Raw genomic sequence first — 19,654 nt, forward strand, 5'->3', positions numbered from 1 at the left:
GTAACATAGTAACAAATCCAAATTGCTGCTCTCTTTGTAGGCAAGCAAGGCTTTGTTGCAACTGCAATTCTTACTTCTTCTTGAAATGTAGGGACGACAGTACATTCCATCACATCCATCTAGTGTACACAGGTAGGTCCATTGTGGCGGGCAGGCGAGCGGGCGGGCTGCTTTATTGGCTGTTTGCTGTTCCCCTACTCCACTCCACTATTTGACTGTTGTGCTGCATCAATCAATCAATCAATCAATCAATCAATCAATCAATCAATCAATCAATCAATCAATCAGTGGCTGGCTCAGGTGCAGCTCTTTAACTTACCTAAAAGGGAGGGCGGAGAGAAGACAAGGAAGGTGAATGAGGTGTTCCAATGTGAAATGCCGGAAACACAGAAACACAGACGACACACAACAAGAGGTGGCAATCTATTCATTAATTGCATTTAATCAATGAGCTCATTATCACTCATGCATTGTCCAACAGGTGTTGAAATAATGGGATTAAAAGGGGAGATCCCTTCAGAAAGACAGAAACAATAGCAAAGACAAAAAACACTTTTGGAATCTGCTTTTAGTCAACACATAAGGAAAGGGTGCACCGGTCCTGGAAATACTGCAATACCAGGTCAATGCGTGGAGTGGACAGAGCAAGCTCTATTTCCATCTCCCTGTTCTAAAAATCCATTTAATATATGGTCCCCAGATAGGGGACGTATCAGATATTAAACTGATAAGAACAGATACTACACTTGATCTTAGCCAAAAGGCCGAGAAGCGATAACCCGAACGGGCCGCGCGTTGCCCGAGCCTGCCCGATACTGCTGTTCAGCCCTTGCAGCGATTCAGCCTACTTCTAGGCAATTCCATGGGGCCCTGCAGGCTCACACACTCACAGCTACACGGGAGGTGAATAAAGGCCGGAGAGGAAGCCAGACAGGATTTGCTTCTTTTGCTTGCACCACAATGCAGTGCTGAAAGAGGAGGAATCTACATAAAAACGCCTTCCTGGCAACGCCCAAATGCCCTGCTGCCATGCAGATAAACACTGGCAGCGGCAGCAAGTGCATGCCCACAGCCACCCCTTGTTCCTTCACACCTTGTATCAGCTGTAATCCAGTCCAGTCCAGTGCTGCCTGCTGAGCAGCACTGACCAACACTGCCTGGGCCCAGGCTTTTATCTCTGAGGCCCCATTATGATGTCAGAAAGCTGGCTCTGGAATCCTGAGGGCTCCACTATGACACGTGCAAAGTTCCGTCTGAACTTTATATAAGACGGTGAGGCTCAGTCAGTCACTCAGTGTTGCCTGAGAGGGCAACACTGCAACAGCCGGCCGCCAGGCTGTCTTTTTTTTGCACAGCTAGTTGCCTCCAGGAGGCCACAAGAGGGAGACAAGGGACTGCAAAATGGAAAATAGGCATCCACCAACTTTACAGACAACTTCTCCTTGCTCCTACAACCTCCATCCTTGCACAGTTTGTTATTCTTCTAGGTAACATAGTAACAAATCCAAATTGCTGCTCTCTTTGTAGGCAAGCAAGGCTTTGTTGCAACTGCAATTCTTACTTCTTCTTGAAATGTAGGGACGACAGTACATTCCATCACATCCATCTAGTGTACACAGGTAGGTCCATTGTGGCGGGCAGGCGAGCGGGCGGGCTGCTTTATTGGCTGTTTGCTGTTCCCCTACTCCACTCCACTATTTGACTGTTGTGCTGCATCAATCAATCAATCAATCAATCAATCAATCAATCAATCAATCAATCAATCAGTGGCTGGCTCAGGTGCAGCTCTTTAACTTACCTAAAAGGGAGGGCGGAGAGAAGACAAGGAAGGTGAATGAGGTGTTCCAATGTGAAATGCCGGAAACACAGAAACACAGACGACACACAACAAGAGGTGGCAATCTATTCATTAATTGCATTTAATCAATGAGCTCATTATCACTCATGCATTGTCCAACAGGTGTTGAAATAATGGGATTAAAAGGGGAGATCCCTTCAGAAAGACAGAAACAATAGCAAAGACAAAAAACACTTTTGGAATCTGCTTTTAGTCAACACATAAGGAAAGGGTGCACCGGTCCTGGAAATACTGCAATACCAGGTCAATGCGTGGAGTGGACAGAGCAAGCTCTATTTCCATCTCCCTGTTCTAAAAATCCATTTAATATATGGTCCCCAGATAGGGGACGTATCAGATATTAAACTGATAAGAACAGATACTACACTTGATCTTAGCCAAAAGGCCGAGAAGCGATAACCCGAACGGGCCGCGCGTTGCCCGAGCCTGCCCGATACTGCTGTTCAGCCCTTGCAGCGATTCAGCCTACTTCTAGGCAATTCCATGGGGCCCTGCAGGCTCACACACTCACAGCTACACGGGAGGTGAATAAAGGCCGGAGAGGAAGCCAGACAGGATTTGCTTCTTTTGCTTGCACCACAATGCAGTGCTGAAAGAGGAGGAATCTACATAAAAACGCCTTCCTGGCAACGCCCAAATGCCCTGCTGCCATGCAGATAAACACTGGCAGCGGCAGCAAGTGCATGCCCACAGCCACCCCTTGTTCCTTCACACCTTGTATCAGCTGTAATCCAGTCCAGTCCAGTGCTGCCTGCTGAGCAGCACTGACCAACACTGCCTGGGCCCAGGCTTTTATCTCTGAGGCCCCATTATGATGTCAGAAAGCTGGCTCTGGAATCCTGAGGGCTCCACTATGACACGTGCAAAGTTCCGTCTGAACTTTATATAAGACGGTGAGGCTCAGTCAGTCACTCAGTGTTGCCTGAGAGGGCAACACTGCAACAGCCGGCCGCCAGGCTGTCTTTTTTTTGCACAGCTAGTTGCCTCCAGGAGGCCACAAGAGGGAGACAAGGGACTGCAAAATGGAAAATAGGCATCCACCAACTTTACAGACAACTTCTCCTTGCTCCTACAACCTCCATCCTTGCACAGTTTGTTATTCTTCTAGGTAACATAGTAACAAATCCAAATTGCTGCTCTCTTTGTAGGCAAGCAAGGCTTTGTTGCAACTGCAATTCTTACTTCTTCTTGAAATGTAGGGACGACAGTACATTCCATCACATCCATCTAGTGTACACAGGTAGGTCCATTGTGGCGGGCAGGCGAGCGGGCGGGCTGCTTTATTGGCTGTTTGCTGTTCCCCTACTCCACTCCACTATTTGACTGTTGTGCTGCAATCAATCAATCAATCAATCAATCAATCAATCAATCAATCAATCAATCAGTGGCTGGCTCAGGTGCAGCTCTTTAACTTACCTAAAAGGGAGGGCGGAGAGAAGACAAGGAAGGTGAATGAGGTGTTCCAATGTGAAATGCCGGAAACACAGAAACACAGACGACACACAACAAGAGGTGGCAATCTATTCATTAATTGCATTTAATCAATGAGCTCATTATCACTCATGCATTGTCCAACAGGTGTTGAAATAATGGGATTAAAAGGGGAGATCCCTTCAGAAAGACAGAAACAATAGCAAAGACAAAAAACACTTTTGGAATCTGCTTTTAGTCAACACATAAGGAAAGGGTGCACCGGTCCTGGAAATACTGCAATACCAGGTCAATGCGTGGAGTGGACAGAGCAAGCTCTATTTCCATCTCCCTGTTCTAAAAATCCATTTAATATATGGTCCCCAGATAGGGGACGTATCAGATATTAAACTGATAAGAACAGATACTACACTTGATCTTAGCCAAAAGGCCGAGAAGCGATAACCCGAACGGGCCGCGCGTTGCCCGAGCCTGCCCGATACTGCTGTTCAGCCCTTGCAGCGATTCAGCCTACTTCTAGGCAATTCCATGGGGCCCTGCAGGCTCACACACTCACAGCTACACGGGAGGTGAATAAAGGCCGGAGAGGAAGCCAGACAGGATTTGCTTCTTTTGCTTGCACCACAATGCAGTGCTGAAAGAGGAGGAATCTACATAAAAACGCCTTCCTGGCAACGCCCAAATGCCCTGCTGCCATGCAGATAAACACTGGCAGCGGCAGCAAGTGCATGCCCACAGCCACCCCTTGTTCCTTCACACCTTGTATCAGCTGTAATCCAGTCCAGTCCAGTGCTGCCTGCTGAGCAGCACTGACCAACACTGCCTGGGCCCAGGCTTTTATCTCTGAGGCCCCATTATGATGTCAGAAAGCTGGCTCTGGAATCCTGAGGGCTCCACTATGACACGTGCAAAGTTCCGTCTGAACTTTATATAAGACGGTGAGGCTCAGTCAGTCACTCAGTGTTGCCTGAGAGGGCAACACTGCAACAGCCGGCCGCCAGGCTGTCTTTTTTTTGCACAGCTAGTTGCCTCCAGGAGGCCACAAGAGGGAGACAAGGGACTGCAAAATGGAAAATAGGCATCCACCAACTTTACAGACAACTTCTCCTTGCTCCTACAACCTCCATCCTTGCACAGTTTGTTATTCTTCTAGGTAACATAGTAACAAATCCAAATTGCTGCTCTCTTTGTAGGCAAGCAAGGCTTTGTTGCAACTGCAATTCTTACTTCTTCTTGAAATGTAGGGACGACAGTACATTCCATCACATCCATCTAGTGTACACAGGTAGGTCCATTGTGGCGGGCAGGCGAGCGGGCGGGCTGCTTTATTGGCTGTTTGCTGTTCCCCTACTCCACTCCACTATTTGACTGTTGTGCTGCATCAATCAATCAATCAATCAATCAATCAATCAATCAATCAATCAATCAATCAATCAATCAATCAGTGGCTGGCTCAGGTGCAGCTCTTTAACTTACCTAAAAGGGAGGGCGGAGAGAAGACAAGGAAGGTGAATGAGGTGTTCCAATGTGAAATGCCGGAAACACAGAAACACAGACGACACACAACAAGAGGTGGCAATCTATTCATTAATTGCATTTAATCAATGAGCTCATTATCACTCATGCATTGTCCAACAGGTGTTGAAATAATGGGATTAAAAGGGGAGATCCCTTCAGAAAGACAGAAACAATAGCAAAGACAAAAAACACTTTTGGAATCTGCTTTTAGTCAACACATAAGGAAAGGGTGCACCGGTCCTGGAAATACTGCAATACCAGGTCAATGCGTGGAGTGGACAGAGCAAGCTCTATTTCCATCTCCCTGTTCTAAAAATCCATTTAATATATGGTCCCCAGATAGGGGACGTATCAGATATTAAACTGATAAGAACAGATACTACACTTGATCTTAGCCAAAAGGCCGAGAAGCGATAACCCGAACGGGCCGCGCGTTGCCCGAGCCTGCCCGATACTGCTGTTCAGCCCTTGCAGCGATTCAGCCTACTTCTAGGCAATTCCATGGGGCCCTGCAGGCTCACACACTCACAGCTACACGGGAGGTGAATAAAGGCCGGAGAGGAAGCCAGACAGGATTTGCTTCTTTTGCTTGCACCACAATGCAGTGCTGAAAGAGGAGGAATCTACATAAAAACGCCTTCCTGGCAACGCCCAAATGCCCTGCTGCCATGCAGATAAACACTGGCAGCGGCAGCAAGTGCATGCCCACAGCCACCCCTTGTTCCTTCACACCTTGTATCAGCTGTAATCCAGTCCAGTCCAGTGCTGCCTGCTGAGCAGCACTGACCAACACTGCCTGGGCCCAGGCTTTTATCTCTGAGGCCCCATTATGATGTCAGAAAGCTGGCTCTGGAATCCTGAGGGCTCCACTATGACACGTGCAAAGTTCCGTCTGAACTTTATATAAGACGGTGAGGCTCAGTCAGTCACTCAGTGTTGCCTGAGAGGGCAACACTGCAACAGCCGGCCGCCAGGCTGTCTTTTTTTTGCACAGCTAGTTGCCTCCAGGAGGCCACAAGAGGGAGACAAGGGACTGCAAAATGGAAAATAGGCATCCACCAACTTTACAGACAACTTCTCCTTGCTCCTACAACCTCCATCCTTGCACAGTTTGTTATTCTTCTAGGTAACATAGTAACAAATCCAAATTGCTGCTCTCTTTGTAGGCAAGCAAGGCTTTGTTGCAACTGCAATTCTTACTTCTTCTTGAAATGTAGGGACGACAGTACATTCCATCACATCCATCTAGTGTACACAGGTAGGTCCATTGTGGCGGGCAGGCGAGCGGGCGGGCTGCTTTATTGGCTGTTTGCTGTTCCCCTACTCCACTCCACTATTTGACTGTTGTGCTGCATCAATCAATCAATCAATCAATCAATCAATCAATCAATCAGTGGCTGGCTCAGGTGCAGCTCTTTAACTTACCTAAAAGGGAGGGCGGAGAGAAGACAAGGAAGGTGAATGAGGTGTTCCAATGTGAAATGCCGGAAACACAGAAACACAGACGACACACAACAAGAGGTGGCAATCTATTCATTAATTGCATTTAATCAATGAGCTCATTATCACTCATGCATTGTCCAACAGGTGTTGAAATAATGGGATTAAAAGGGGAGATCCCTTCAGAAAGACAGAAACAATAGCAAAGACAAAAAACACTTTTGGAATCTGCTTTTAGTCAACACATAAGGAAAGGGTGCACCGGTCCTGGAAATACTGCAATACCAGGTCAATGCGTGGAGTGGACAGAGCAAGCTCTATTTCCATCTCCCTGTTCTAAAAATCCATTTAATATATGGTCCCCAGATAGGGGACGTATCAGATATTAAACTGATAAGAACAGATACTACACTTGATCTTAGCCAAAAGGCCGAGAAGCGATAACCCGAACGGGCCGCGCGTTGCCCGAGCCTGCCCGATACTGCTGTTCAGCCCTTGCAGCGATTCAGCCTACTTCTAGGCAATTCCATGGGGCCCTGCAGGCTCACACACTCACAGCTACACGGGAGGTGAATAAAGGCCGGAGAGGAAGCCAGACAGGATTTGCTTCTTTTGCTTGCACCACAATGCAGTGCTGAAAGAGGAGGAATCTACATAAAAACGCCTTCCTGGCAACGCCCAAATGCCCTGCTGCCATGCAGATAAACACTGGCAGCGGCAGCAAGTGCATGCCCACAGCCACCCCTTGTTCCTTCACACCTTGTATCAGCTGTAATCCAGTCCAGTCCAGTGCTGCCTGCTGAGCAGCACTGACCAACACTGCCTGGGCCCAGGCTTTTATCTCTGAGGCCCCATTATGATGTCAGAAAGCTGGCTCTGGAATCCTGAGGGCTCCACTATGACACGTGCAAAGTTCCGTCTGAACTTTATATAAGACGGTGAGGCTCAGTCAGTCACTCAGTGTTGCCTGAGAGGGCAACACTGCAACAGCCGGCCGCCAGGCTGTCTTTTTTTTGCACAGCTAGTTGCCTCCAGGAGGCCACAAGAGGGAGACAAGGGACTGCAAAATGGAAAATAGGCATCCACCAACTTTACAGACAACTTCTCCTTGCTCCTACAACCTCCATCCTTGCACAGTTTGTTATTCTTCTAGGTAACATAGTAACAAATCCAAATTGCTGCTCTCTTTGTAGGCAAGCAAGGCTTTGTTGCAACTGCAATTCTTACTTCTTCTTGAAATGTAGGGACGACAGTACATTCCATCACATCCATCTAGTGTACACAGGTAGGTCCATTGTGGCGGGCAGGCGAGCGGGCGGGCTGCTTTATTGGCTGTTTGCTGTTCCCCTACTCCACTCCACTATTTGACTGTTGTGCTGCATCAATCAATCAATCAATCAATCAATCAATCAATCAATCAATCAATCAATCAATCAATCAGTGGCTGGCTCAGGTGCAGCTCTTTAACTTACCTAAAAGGGAGGGCGGAGAGAAGACAAGGAAGGTGAATGAGGTGTTCCAATGTGAAATGCCGGAAACACAGAAACACAGACGACACACAACAAGAGGTGGCAATCTATTCATTAATTGCATTTAATCAATGAGCTCATTATCACTCATGCATTGTCCAACAGGTGTTGAAATAATGGGATTAAAAGGGGAGATCCCTTCAGAAAGACAGAAACAATAGCAAAGACAAAAAACACTTTTGGAATCTGCTTTTAGTCAACACATAAGGAAAGGGTGCACCGGTCCTGGAAATACTGCAATACCAGGTCAATGCGTGGAGTGGACAGAGCAAGCTCTATTTCCATCTCCCTGTTCTAAAAATCCATTTAATATATGGTCCCCAGATAGGGGACGTATCAGATATTAAACTGATAAGAACAGATACTACACTTGATCTTAGCCAAAAGGCCGAGAAGCGATAACCCGAACGGGCCGCGCGTTGCCCGAGCCTGCCCGATACTGCTGTTCAGCCCTTGCAGCGATTCAGCCTACTTCTAGGCAATTCCATGGGGCCCTGCAGGCTCACACACTCACAGCTACACAGGAGGTGAATAAAGGCCGGAGAGGAAGCCAGACAGGATTTGCTTCTTTTGCTTGCACCACAATGCAGTGCTGAAAGAGGAGGAATCTACATAAAAACGCCTTCCTGGCAACGCCCAAATGCCCTGCTGCCATGCAGATAAACACTGGCAGCGGCAGCAAGTGCATGCCCACAGCCACCCCTTGTTCCTTCACACCTTGTATCAGCTGTAATCCAGTCCAGTCCAGTGCTGCCTGCTGAGCAGCACTGACCAACACTGCCTGGGCCCAGGCTTTTATCTCTGAGGCCCCATTATGATGTCAGAAAGCTGGCTCTGGAATCCTGAGGGCTCCACTATGACACGTGCAAAGTTCCGTCTGAATTTTATATAAGACGGTGAGGCTCAGTCAGTCACTCAGTGTTGCCTGAGAGGGCAACACTGCAACAGCCGGCCGCCAGGCTGTCTTTTTTTTGCACAGCTAGTTGCCTCCAGGAGGCCACAAGAGGGAGACAAGGGACTGCAAAATGGAAAATAGGCATCCACCAACTTTACAGACAACTTCTCCTTGCTCCTACAACCTCCATCCTTGCACAGTTTGTTATTCTTCTAGGTAACATAGTAACAAATCCAAATTGCTGCTCTCTTTGTAGGCAAGCAAGGCTTTGTTGCAACTGCAATTCTTACTTCTTCTTGAAATGTAGGGACGACAGTACATTCCATCACATCCATCTAGTGTACACAGGTAGGTCCATTGTGGCGGGCAGGCGAGCGGGCGGGCTGCTTTATTGGCTGTTTGCTGTTCCCCTACTCCACTCCACTATTTGACTGTTGTGCTGCATCAATCAATCAATCAATCAATCAATCAATCAATCAATCAATCAGTGGCTGGCTCAGGTGCAGCTCTTTAACTTACCTAAAAGGGAGGGCGGAGAGAAGACAAGGAAGGTGAATGAGGTGTTCCAATGTGAAATGCCGGAAACACAGAAACACAGACGACACACAACAAGAGGTGGCAATCTATTCATTAATTGCATTTAATCAATGAGCTCATTATCACTCATGCATTGTCCAACAGGTGTTGAAATAATGGGATTAAAAGGGGAGATCCCTTCAGAAAGACAGAAACAATAGCAAAGACAAAAAACACTTTTGGAATCTGCTTTTAGTCAACACATAAGGAAAGGGTGCACCGGTCCTGGAAATACTGCAATACCAGGTCAATGCGTGGAGTGGACAGAGCAAGCTCTATTTCCATCTCCCTGTTCTAAAAATCCATTTAATATATGGTCCCCAGATAGGGGACGTATCAGATATTAAACTGATAAGAACAGATACTACACTTGATCTTAGCCAAAAGGCCGAGAAGCGATAACCCGAACGGGCCGCGCGTTGCCCGAGCCTGCCCGATACTGCTGTTCAGCCCTTGCAGCGATTCAGCCTACTTCTAGGCAATTCCATGGGGCCCTGCAGGCTCACACACTCACAGCTACACGGGAGGTGAATAAAGGCCGGAGAGGAAGCCAGACAGGATTTGCTTCTTTTGCTTGCACCACAATGCAGTGCTGAAAGAGGAGGAATCTACATAAAAACGCCTTCCTGGCAACGCCCAAATGCCCTGCTGCCATGCAGATAAACACTGGCAGCGGCAGCAAGTGCATGCCCACAGCCACCCCTTGTTCCTTCACACCTTGTATCAGCTGTAATCCAGTCCAGTCCAGTGCTGCCTGCTGAGCAGCACTGACCAACACTGCCTGGGCCCAGGCTTTTATCTCTGAGGCCCCATTATGATGTCAGAAAGCTGGCTCTGGAATCCTGAGGGCTCCACTATGACACGTGCAAAGTTCCGTCTGAACTTTATATAAGACGGTGAGGCTCAGTCAGTCACTCAGTGTTGCCTGAGAGGGCAACACTGCAACAGCCGGCCGCCAGGCTGTCTTTTTTTTGCACAGCTAGTTGCCTCCAGGAGGCCACAAGAGGGAGACAAGGGACTGCAAAATGGAAAATAGGCATCCACCAACTTTACAGACAACTTCTCCTTGCTCCTACAACCTCCATCCTTGCACAGTTTGTTATTCTTCTAGGTAACATAGTAACAAATCCAAATTGCTGCTCTCTTTGTAGGCAAGCAAGGCTTTGTTGCAACTGCAATTCTTACTTCTTCTTGAAATGTAGGGACGACAGTACATTCCATCACATCCATCTAGTGTACACAGGTAGGTCCATTGTGGCGGGCAGGCGAGCGGGCGGGCTGCTTTATTGGCTGTTTGCTGTTCCCCTACTCCACTCCACTATTTGACTGTTGTGCTGCATCAATCAATCAATCAATCAATCAATCAATCAATCAATCAATCAGTGGCTGGCTCAGGTGCAGCTCTTTAACTTACCTAAAAGGGAGGGCGGAGAGAAGACAAGGAAGGTGAATGAGGTGTTCCAATGTGAAATGCCGGAAACACAGAAACACAGACGACACACAACAAGAGGTGGCAATCTATTCATTAATTGCATTTAATCAATGAGCTCATTATCACTCATGCATTGTCCAACAGGTGTTGAAATAATGGGATTAAAAGGGGAGATCCCTTCAGAAAGACAGAAACAATAGCAAAGACAAAAAACACTTTTGGAATCTGCTTTTAGTCAACACATAAGGAAAGGGTGCACCGGTCCTGGAAATACTGCAATACCAGGTCAATGCGTGGAGTGGACAGAGCAAGCTCTATTTCCATCTCCCTGTTCTAAAAATCCATTTAATATATGGTCCCCAGATAGGGGACGTATCAGATATTAAACTGATAAGAACAGATACTACACTTGATCTTAGCCAAAAGGCCGAGAAGCGATAACCCGAACGGGCCGCGCGTTGCCCGAGCCTGCCCGATACTGCTGTTCAGCCCTTGCAGCGATTCAGCCTACTTCTAGGCAATTCCATGGGGCCCTGCAGGCTCACACACTCACAGCTACACGGGAGGTGAATAAAGGCCGGAGAGGAAGCCAGACAGGATTTGCTTCTTTTGCTTGCACCACAATGCAGTGCTGAAAGAGGAGGAATCTACATAAAAACGCCTTCCTGGCAACGCCCAAATGCCCTGCTGCAATGCAGATAAACACTGGCAGCGGCAGCAAGTGCATGCCCACAGCCACCCCTTGTTCCTTCACACCTTGTATCAGCTGTAATCCAGTCCAGTCCAGTGCTGCCTGCTGAGCAGCACTGACCAACACTGCCTGGGCCCAGGCTTTTATCTCTGAGGCCCCATTATGATGTCAGAAAGCTGGCTCTGGAATCCTGAGGGCTCCACTATGACACGTGCAAAGTTCCGTCTGAACTTTATATAAGACGGTGAGGCTCAGTCAGTCACTCAGTGTTGCCTGAGAGGGCAACACTGCAACAGCCGGCCGCCAGGCTGTCTTTTTTTTGCACAGCTAGTTGCCTCCAGGAGGCCACAAGAGGGAGACAAGGGACTGCAAAATGGAAAATAGGCATCCACCAACTTTACAGACAACTTCTCCTTGCTCCTACAACCTCCATCCTTGCACAGTTTGTTATTCTTCTAGGTAACATAGTAACAAATCCAAATTGCTGCTCTCTTTGTAGGCAAGCAAGGCTTTGTTGCAACTGCAATTCTTACTTCTTCTTGAAATGTAGGGACGACAGTACATTCCATCACATCCATCTAGTGTACACAGGTAGGTCCATTGTGGCGGGCAGGCGAGCGGGCGGGCTGCTTTATTGGCTGTTTGCTGTTCCCCTACTCCACTCCACTATTTGACTGTTGTGCTGCATCAATCAATCAATCAATCAATCAATCAATCAATCAATCAATCAGTGGCTGGCTCAGGTGCAGCTCTTTAACTTACCTAAAAGGGAGGGCGGAGAGAAGACAAGGAAGGTGAATGAGGTGTTCCAATGTGAAATGCCGGAAACACAGAAACACAGACGACACACAACAAGAGGTGGCAATCTATTCATTAATTGCATTTAATCAATGAGCTCATTATCACTCATGCATTGTCCAACAGGTGTTGAAATAATGGGATTAAAAGGGGAGATCCCTTCAGAAAGACAGAAACAATAGCAAAGACAAAAAACACTTTTGGAATCTGATTTTAGTCAACACATAAGGAAAGGGTGCACCGGTCCTGGAAATACTGCAATACCAGGTCAATGCGTGGAGTGGACAGAGCAAGCTCTATTTCCATCTCCCTGTTCTAAAAATCCATTTAATATATGGTCCCCAGATAGGGGACGTATCAGATATTAAACTGATAAGAACAGATACTACACTTGATCTTAGCCAAAAGGCCGAGAAGCGATAACCCGAACGGGCCGCGCGTTGCCCGAGCCTGCCCGATACTGCTGTTCAGCCCTTGCAGCGATTCAGCCTACTTCTAGGCAATTCCATGGGGCCCTGCAGGCTCACACACTCACAGCTACACGGGAGGTGAATAAAGGCCGGAGAGGAAGCCAGACAGGATTTGCTTCTTTTGCTTGCACCACAATGCAGTGCTGAAAGAGGAGGAATCTACATAAAAACGCCTTCCTGGCAACGCCCAAATGCCCTGCTGCCATGCAGATAAACACTGGCAGCGGCAGCAAGTACATGCCCACAGCCACCCCTTGTTCCTTCACACCTTGTATCAGCTGTAATCCAGTCCAGTCCAGTGCTGCCTGCTGAGCAGCACTGACCAACGCTGCCTGGGCCCAGGCTTTTATCTCTGAGGCCCCATTATGATGTCAGAAAGCTGGCTCTGGAATCCTGAGGGCTCCACTATGACACGTGCAAAGTTCCGTCTGAACTTTATATAAGACGGTGAGGCTCAGTCAGTCACTCAGTGTTGCCTGAGAGGGCAACACTGCAACAGCCGGCCGCCAGGCTGTCTTTTTTTTGCACAGCTAGTTGCCTCCAGGAGGCCACAAGAGGGAGACAAGGGACTGCAAAATGGAAAATAGGCATCCACCAACTTTACAGACAACTTCTCCTTGCTCCTACAACCTCCATCCTTGCACAGTTTGTTATTCTTCTAGGTAACATAGTAACAAATCCAAATTGCTGCTCTCTTTGTAGGCAAGCAAGGCTTTGTTGCAACTGCAATTCTTACTTCTTCTTGAAATGTAGGGACGACAGTACATTCCATCACATCCATCTAGTGTACACAGGTAGGTCCATTGTGGCGGGCAGGCGAGCGGGCGGGCTGCTTTATTGGCTGTTTGCTGTTCCCCTACTCCACTCCACTATTTGACTGTTGTGCTGCATCAATCAATCAATCAATCAATCAATCAATCAATCAATCAGTGGCTGGCTCAGGTGCAGCTCTTTAACTTACCTAAAAGGGAGGGCGGAGAGAAGACAAGGAAGGTGAATGAGGTGTTCCAATGTGAAATGCCGGAAACACAGAAACACAGACGACACACAACAAGAGGTGGCAATCTATTCATTAATTGCATTTAATCAATGAGCTCATTATCACTCATGCATTGACCAACAGGTGTTGAAATAATGGGATTAAAAGGGGAGATCCCTTCAGAAAGACAGAAACAATAGCAAAGACAAAAAACACTTTTGGAATCTGCTTTTAGTCAACACATAAGGAAAGGGTGCACCGGTCCTGGAAATACTGCAATACCAGGTCAATGCGTGGAGTGGACAGAGCAAGCTCTATTTCCATCTCCCTGTTCTAAAAATCCATTTAATATATGGTCCCCAGATAGGGGACGTATCAGATATTAAACTGATAAGAACAGATACTACACTTGATCTTAGCCAAAAGGCCGAGAAGCGATAACCCGAACGGGCCGCGCGTTGCCCGAGCCTGCCCGATACTGCTGTTCAGCCCTTGCAGCGATTCAGCCTACTTCTAGGCAATTCCATGGGGCCCTGCAGGCTCACACACTCACAGCTACACGGGAGGTGAATAAAGGCCGGAGAGGAAGCCAGACAGGATTTGCATCTTTTGCTTGCACCACAATGCAGTGCTGAAAGAGGAGGAATCTACATAAAAACGCCTTCCTGGCAACGCCCAAATGCCCTGCTGCCATGCAGATAAACACTGGCAGCGGCAGCAAGTGCATGCCCACAGCCACCCCTTGTTCCTTCACACCTTGTATCAGCTGTAATCCAGTCCAGTCCAGTGCTGCCTGCTGAGCAGCACTGACCAACACTGCCTGGGCCCAGGCTTTTATCTCTGAGGCCCCATTATGATGTCAGAAAGCTGGCTCTGGAATCCTGAGGGCTCCACTATGACACGTGCAAAGTTCCGTCTGAATTTTATATAAGACGGTGAGGCTCAGTCAGTCACTCAGTGTTGCCTGAGAGGGCAACACTGCAACAGCCGGCCGCCAGGCTGTCTTTTTTTTGCACAGCTAGTTGCCTCCAGGAGGCCACAAGAGGGAGACAAGGGACTGCAAAATGGAAAATAGGCATCCACCAACTTTACAGACAACTTCTCCTTGCTCCTACAACCTCCATCCTTGCACAGTTTGTTATTCTTCTAGGTAACATAGTAACAAATCCAAATTGCTGCTCTCTTTGTAGGCAAGCAAGGCTTTGTTGCAACTGCAATTCTTACTTCTTCTTGAAATGTAGGGACGACAGTACATTCCATCACATCCATCTAGTGTACACAGGTAGGTCCATTGTGGCGGGCAGGCGAGCGGGCGGGCTGCTTTATTGGCTGTTTGCTGTTCCCCTACTCCACTCCACTATTTGACTGTTGTGCTGCATCAATCAATCAATCAATCAATCAATCAATCAATCAATCAATCAATCAATCAATCAATCAGTGGCTGGCTCAGGTGCAGCTCTTTAACTTACCTAAAAGGGAGGGCGGAGAGAAGACAAGGAAGGTGAATGAGGTGTTCCAATGTGAAATGCCGGAAACACAGAAACACAGACGACACACAACAAGAGGTGGCAATCTATTCATTAATTGCATTTAATCAATGAGCTCATTATCACTCATGCATTGTCCAACAGGTGTTGAAATAATGGGATTAAAAGGGGAGATCCCTTCAGAAAGACAGAAACAATAGCAAAGACAAAAAACACTTTTGGAATCTGCTTTTAGTCAACACATAAGGAAAGGGTGCACCGGTCCTGGAAATACTGCAATACCAGGTCAATGCGTGGAGTGGACAGAGCAAGCTCTATTTCCATCTCCCTGTTCTAAAAATCCATTTAATATATGGTCCCCAGATAGGGGACGTATCAGATATTAAACTGATAAGAACAGATACTACACTTGATCTTAGCCAAAAGGCCGAGAAGCGATAACCCGAACGGGCCGCGCGTTGCCCGAGCCTGCCCGATACTGCTGTTCAGCCCTTGCAGCGATTCAGCCTACTTCTAGGCAATTCCATGGGGCCCTGCAGGCTCACACACTCACAGCTACACGGGAGGTGAATAAAGGCCGGAGAGGAAGCCAGACAGGATTTGCTTCTTTTGCTTGCACCACAATGCAGTGCTGAAAGAGGAGGAATCTACATAAAAACGCCTTCCTGGCAACGCCCAAATGCCCTGCTGCCATGCAGATAAACACTGGCAGCGGCAGCAAGTGCATGCCCACAGCCACCCCTTGTTCCTTCACACCTTGTATCAGCTGTAATCCAGTCCAGTCCAGTGCTGCCTGCTGAGCAGCACTGACCAACACTGCCTGGGCCCAGGCTTTTATCTCTGAGGCCCCATTATGATGTCAGAAAGCTGGCTCTGGAATCCTGAGGGCTCCACTATGACACGTGCAAAGTTCCGTCTGAACTTTATATAAGACGGTGAGGCTCAGTCAGTCACTCAGTGTTGCCTGAGAGGGCAACACTGCAACAGCCGGCCGCCAGGCTGTCTTTTTTTTGCACAGCTAGTTGCCTCCAGGAGGCCACAAGAGGGAGACAAGGGACTGCAAAATGGAAAATAGGCATCCACCAACTTTACAGACAACTTCTCCTTGCTCCTACAACCTCCATCCTTGCACAGTTTGTTATTCTTCTAGGTAACATAGTAACAAATCCAAATTGCTGCTCTCTTTGTAGGCAAGCAAGGCTTTGTTGCAACTGCAATTCTTACTTCTTCTTGAAATGTAGGGACGACAGTACATTCCATCACATCCATCTAGTGTACACAGGTAGGTCCATTGTGGCGGGCAGGCGAGCGGGCGGGCTGCTTTATTGGCTGTTTGCTGTTCCCCTACTCCACTCCACTATTTGACTGTTGTGCTGCATCAATCAATCAATCAATCAATCAATCAATCAATCAATCAGTGGCTGGCTCAGGTGCAGCTCTTTAACTTACCTAAAAGGGAGGGCGGAGAGAAGACAAGGAAGGTGAATGAGGTGTTCCAATGTGAAATGCCGGAAACACAGAAACACAGACGACACACAACAAGAGGTGGCAATCTATTCATTAATTGCATTTAATCAATGAGCTCATTATCACTCATGCATTGTCCAACAGGTGTTGAAATAATGGGATTAAAAGGGGAGATCCCTTCAGAAAGACAGAAACAATAGCAAAGACAAAAAACACTTTTGGAATCTGCTTTTAGTCAACACATAAGGAAAGGGTGCACCGGTCCTGGAAATACTGCAATACCAGGTCAATGCGTGGAGTGGACAGAGCAAGCTCTATTTCCATCTCCCTGTTCTAAAAATCCATTTAATATATGGTCCCCAGATAGGGGACGTATCAGATATTAAACTGATAAGAACAGATACTACACTTGATCTTAGCCAAAAGGCCGAGAAGCGATAACCCGAACGGGCCGCGCGTTGCCCGAGCCTGCCCGATACTGCTGTTCAGCCCTTGCAGCGATTCAGCCTACTTCTAGGCAATTCCATGGGGCCCTGCAGGCTCACACACTCACAGCTACACGGGAGGTGAATAAAGGCCGGAGAGGAAGCCAGACAGGATTTGCTTCTTTTGCTTGCACCACAATGCAGTGCTGAAAGAGGAGGAATCTACATAAAAACGCCTTCCTGGCAACGCCCAAATGCCCTGCTGCCATGCAGATAAACACTGGCAGCGGCAGCAAGTGCATGCCCACAGCCACCCCTTGTTCCTTCACACCTTGTATCAGCTGTAATCCAGTCCAGTCCAGTGCTGCCTGCTGAGCAGCACTGACCAACACTGCCTGGGCCCAGGCTTTTATCTCTGAGGCCCCATTATGATGTCAGAAAGCTGGCTCTGGAATCCTGAGGGCTCCACTATGACACGTGCAAAGTTCCGTCTGAACTTTATATAAGACGGTGAGGCTCAGTCAGTCACTCAGTGTTGCCTGAGAGGGCAACACTGCAACAGCCGGCCGCCAGGCTGTCTTTTTTTTGCACAGCTAGTTGCCTCCAGGAGGCCACAAGAGGGAGACAAGGGACTGCAAAATGGAAAATAGGCATCCACCAACTTTACAGACAACTTCTCCTTGCTCCTACAACCTCCATCCTTGCACAGTTTGTTATTCTTCTAGGTAACATAGTAACAAATCCAAATTGCTGCTCTCTTTGTAGGCAAGCAAGGCTTTGTTGCAACTGCAATTCTTACTTCTTCTTGAAATGTAGGGACGACAGTACATTCCATCACATCCATCTAGTGTACACAGGTAGGTCCATTGTGGCGGGCAGGCGAGCGGGCGGGCTGCTTTATTGGCTGTTTGCTGTTCCCCTACTCCACTCCACTATTTGACTGTTGTGCTGCAATCAATCAATCAATCAATCAATCAATCAATCAATCAATCAATCAATCAGTGGCTGGCTCAGGTGCAGCTCTTTAACTTACCTAAAAGGGAGGGCGGAGAGAAGACAAGGAAGGTGAATGAGGTGTTCCAATGTGAAATGCCGGAAACACAGAAACACAGACGACACACAACAAGAGGTGGCAATCTATTCATTAATTGCATTTAATCAATGAGCTCATTATCACTCATGCATTGTCCAACAGGTGTTGAAATAATGGGATTAAAAGGGGAGATCCCTTCAGAAAGACAGAAACAATAGCAAAGACAAAAAACACTTTTGGAATCTGCTTTTAGTCAACACATAAGGAAAGGGTGCACCGGTCCTGGAAATACTGCAATACCAGGTCAATGCGTGGAGTGGACAGAGCAAGCTCTATTTCCATCTCCCTGTTCTAAAAATCCATTTAATATATGGTCCCCAGATAGGGGACGTATCAGATATTAAACTGATAAGAACAGATACTACACTTGATCTTAGCCAAAAGGCCGAGAAGCGATAACCCGAACGGGCCGCGCGTTGCCCGAGCCTGCCCGATACTGCTGTTCAGCCCTTGCAGCGATTCAGCCTACTTCTAGGCAATTCCATGGGGCCCTGCAGGCTCACACACTCACAGCTACACGGGAGGTGAATAAAGGCCGGAGAGGAAGCCAGACAGGATTTGCTTCTTTTGCTTGCACCACAATGCAGTGCTGAAAGAGGAGGAATCTACATAAAAACGCCTTCCTGGCAACGCCCAAATGCCCTGCTGCCATGCAGATAAACACTGGCAGCGGCAGCAAGTGCATGCCCACAGCCACCCCTTGTTCCTTCACACCTTGTATCAGCTGTAATCCAGTCCAGTCCAGTGCTGCCTGCTGAGCAGCACTGACCAACACTGCCTGGGCCCAGGCTTTTATCTCTGAGGCCCCATTATGATGTCAGAAAGCTGGCTCTGGAATCCTGAGGGCTCCACTATGACACGTGCAAAGTTCCGTCTGAACTTTATATAAGACGGTGAGGCTCAGTCAGTCACTCAGTGTTGCCTGAGAGGGCAACACTGCAACAGCCGGCCGCCAGGCTGTCTTTTTTTTGCACAGCTAGTTGCCTCCAGGAGGCCACAAGAGGGAGACAAGGGACTGCAAAATGGAAAATAGGCATCCACCAACTTTACAGACAACTTCTCCTTGCTCCTACAACCTCCATCCTTGCACAGTTTGTTATTCTTCTAGGTAACATAGTAACAAATCCAAATTGCTGCTCTCTTTGTAGGCAAGCAAGGCTTTGTTGCAACTGCAATTCTTACTTCTTCTTGAAATGTAGGGACGACAGTACATTCCATCACATCCATCTAGTGTACACAGGTAGGTCCATTGTGGCGGGCAGGCGAGCGGGCGGGCTGCTTTATTGGCTGTTTGCTGTTCCCCTACTCCACTCCACTATTTGACTGTTGTGCTGCATCAATCAATCAATCAATCAATCAATCAATCAATCAATCAATCAATCAATCAATCAGTGGCTGGCTCAGGTGCAGCTCTTTAACTTACCTAAAAGGGAGGGCGGAGAGAAGACAAGGAAGGTGAATGAGGTGTTCCAATGTGAAATGCCGGAAACACAGAAACACAGACGACACACAACAAGAGGTGGCAATCTATTCATTAATTGCATTTAATCAATGAGCTCATTATC

General features: G+C 47.7%; 13 non-coding genes across 13 annotated transcripts; all 13 read right to left on the bottom strand.

Annotated features, from left to right (window-relative positions):
• Window positions 1-585: 585 nt before the first annotated feature.
• On the bottom strand, window positions 586-776 carry LOC142702419 (U2 spliceosomal RNA). The gene has a single exon (XR_012867090.1). It is a non-coding gene; the product is annotated as a U2 spliceosomal RNA (small nuclear RNA).
• A 1,288-nt stretch (window positions 777-2,064) lies between these two features.
• LOC142702431 (U2 spliceosomal RNA) lies at window positions 2,065-2,255 on the bottom strand. Its single transcript, XR_012867101.1, has one exon. It is a non-coding gene; the product is annotated as a U2 spliceosomal RNA (small nuclear RNA).
• Window positions 2,256-3,540: 1,285 nt separating this feature from the next.
• LOC142702444 (U2 spliceosomal RNA) lies at window positions 3,541-3,731 on the bottom strand. The gene has a single exon (XR_012867112.1). It is a non-coding gene; the product is annotated as a U2 spliceosomal RNA (small nuclear RNA).
• Window positions 3,732-5,031: 1,300 nt separating this feature from the next.
• Window positions 5,032-5,222, bottom strand: LOC142702456 (U2 spliceosomal RNA). The gene has a single exon (XR_012867123.1). It is a non-coding gene; the product is annotated as a U2 spliceosomal RNA (small nuclear RNA).
• A 1,276-nt stretch (window positions 5,223-6,498) lies between these two features.
• Window positions 6,499-6,689, bottom strand: LOC142702457 (U2 spliceosomal RNA). The gene has a single exon (XR_012867124.1). It is a non-coding gene; the product is annotated as a U2 spliceosomal RNA (small nuclear RNA).
• A 1,296-nt stretch (window positions 6,690-7,985) lies between these two features.
• On the bottom strand, window positions 7,986-8,176 carry LOC142702420 (U2 spliceosomal RNA). The gene has a single exon (XR_012867091.1). It is a non-coding gene; the product is annotated as a U2 spliceosomal RNA (small nuclear RNA).
• Window positions 8,177-9,456: 1,280 nt separating this feature from the next.
• LOC142702421 (U2 spliceosomal RNA) lies at window positions 9,457-9,647 on the bottom strand. The gene has a single exon (XR_012867092.1). It is a non-coding gene; the product is annotated as a U2 spliceosomal RNA (small nuclear RNA).
• Window positions 9,648-10,927: 1,280 nt separating this feature from the next.
• On the bottom strand, window positions 10,928-11,118 carry LOC142702422 (U2 spliceosomal RNA). Its single transcript, XR_012867093.1, has one exon. It is a non-coding gene; the product is annotated as a U2 spliceosomal RNA (small nuclear RNA).
• Window positions 11,119-12,398: 1,280 nt separating this feature from the next.
• On the bottom strand, window positions 12,399-12,589 carry LOC142702423 (U2 spliceosomal RNA). The gene has a single exon (XR_012867094.1). It is a non-coding gene; the product is annotated as a U2 spliceosomal RNA (small nuclear RNA).
• Window positions 12,590-13,865: 1,276 nt separating this feature from the next.
• LOC142702424 (U2 spliceosomal RNA) lies at window positions 13,866-14,056 on the bottom strand. The gene has a single exon (XR_012867095.1). It is a non-coding gene; the product is annotated as a U2 spliceosomal RNA (small nuclear RNA).
• Window positions 14,057-15,352: 1,296 nt separating this feature from the next.
• LOC142702426 (U2 spliceosomal RNA) lies at window positions 15,353-15,543 on the bottom strand. The gene has a single exon (XR_012867096.1). It is a non-coding gene; the product is annotated as a U2 spliceosomal RNA (small nuclear RNA).
• Window positions 15,544-16,819: 1,276 nt separating this feature from the next.
• On the bottom strand, window positions 16,820-17,010 carry LOC142702427 (U2 spliceosomal RNA). The gene has a single exon (XR_012867097.1). It is a non-coding gene; the product is annotated as a U2 spliceosomal RNA (small nuclear RNA).
• A 1,285-nt stretch (window positions 17,011-18,295) lies between these two features.
• Window positions 18,296-18,486, bottom strand: LOC142702428 (U2 spliceosomal RNA). The gene has a single exon (XR_012867098.1). It is a non-coding gene; the product is annotated as a U2 spliceosomal RNA (small nuclear RNA).
• Window positions 18,487-19,654: the final 1,168 nt, after the last annotated feature.

This window comes from Rhinoderma darwinii, unplaced genomic scaffold (assembly GCF_050947455.1).
Source record: "Rhinoderma darwinii isolate aRhiDar2 unplaced genomic scaffold, aRhiDar2.hap1 Scaffold_2318, whole genome shotgun sequence".
In the NCBI taxonomy this organism is placed as follows: Eukaryota; Metazoa; Chordata; class Amphibia; order Anura; family Rhinodermatidae; genus Rhinoderma; species Rhinoderma darwinii.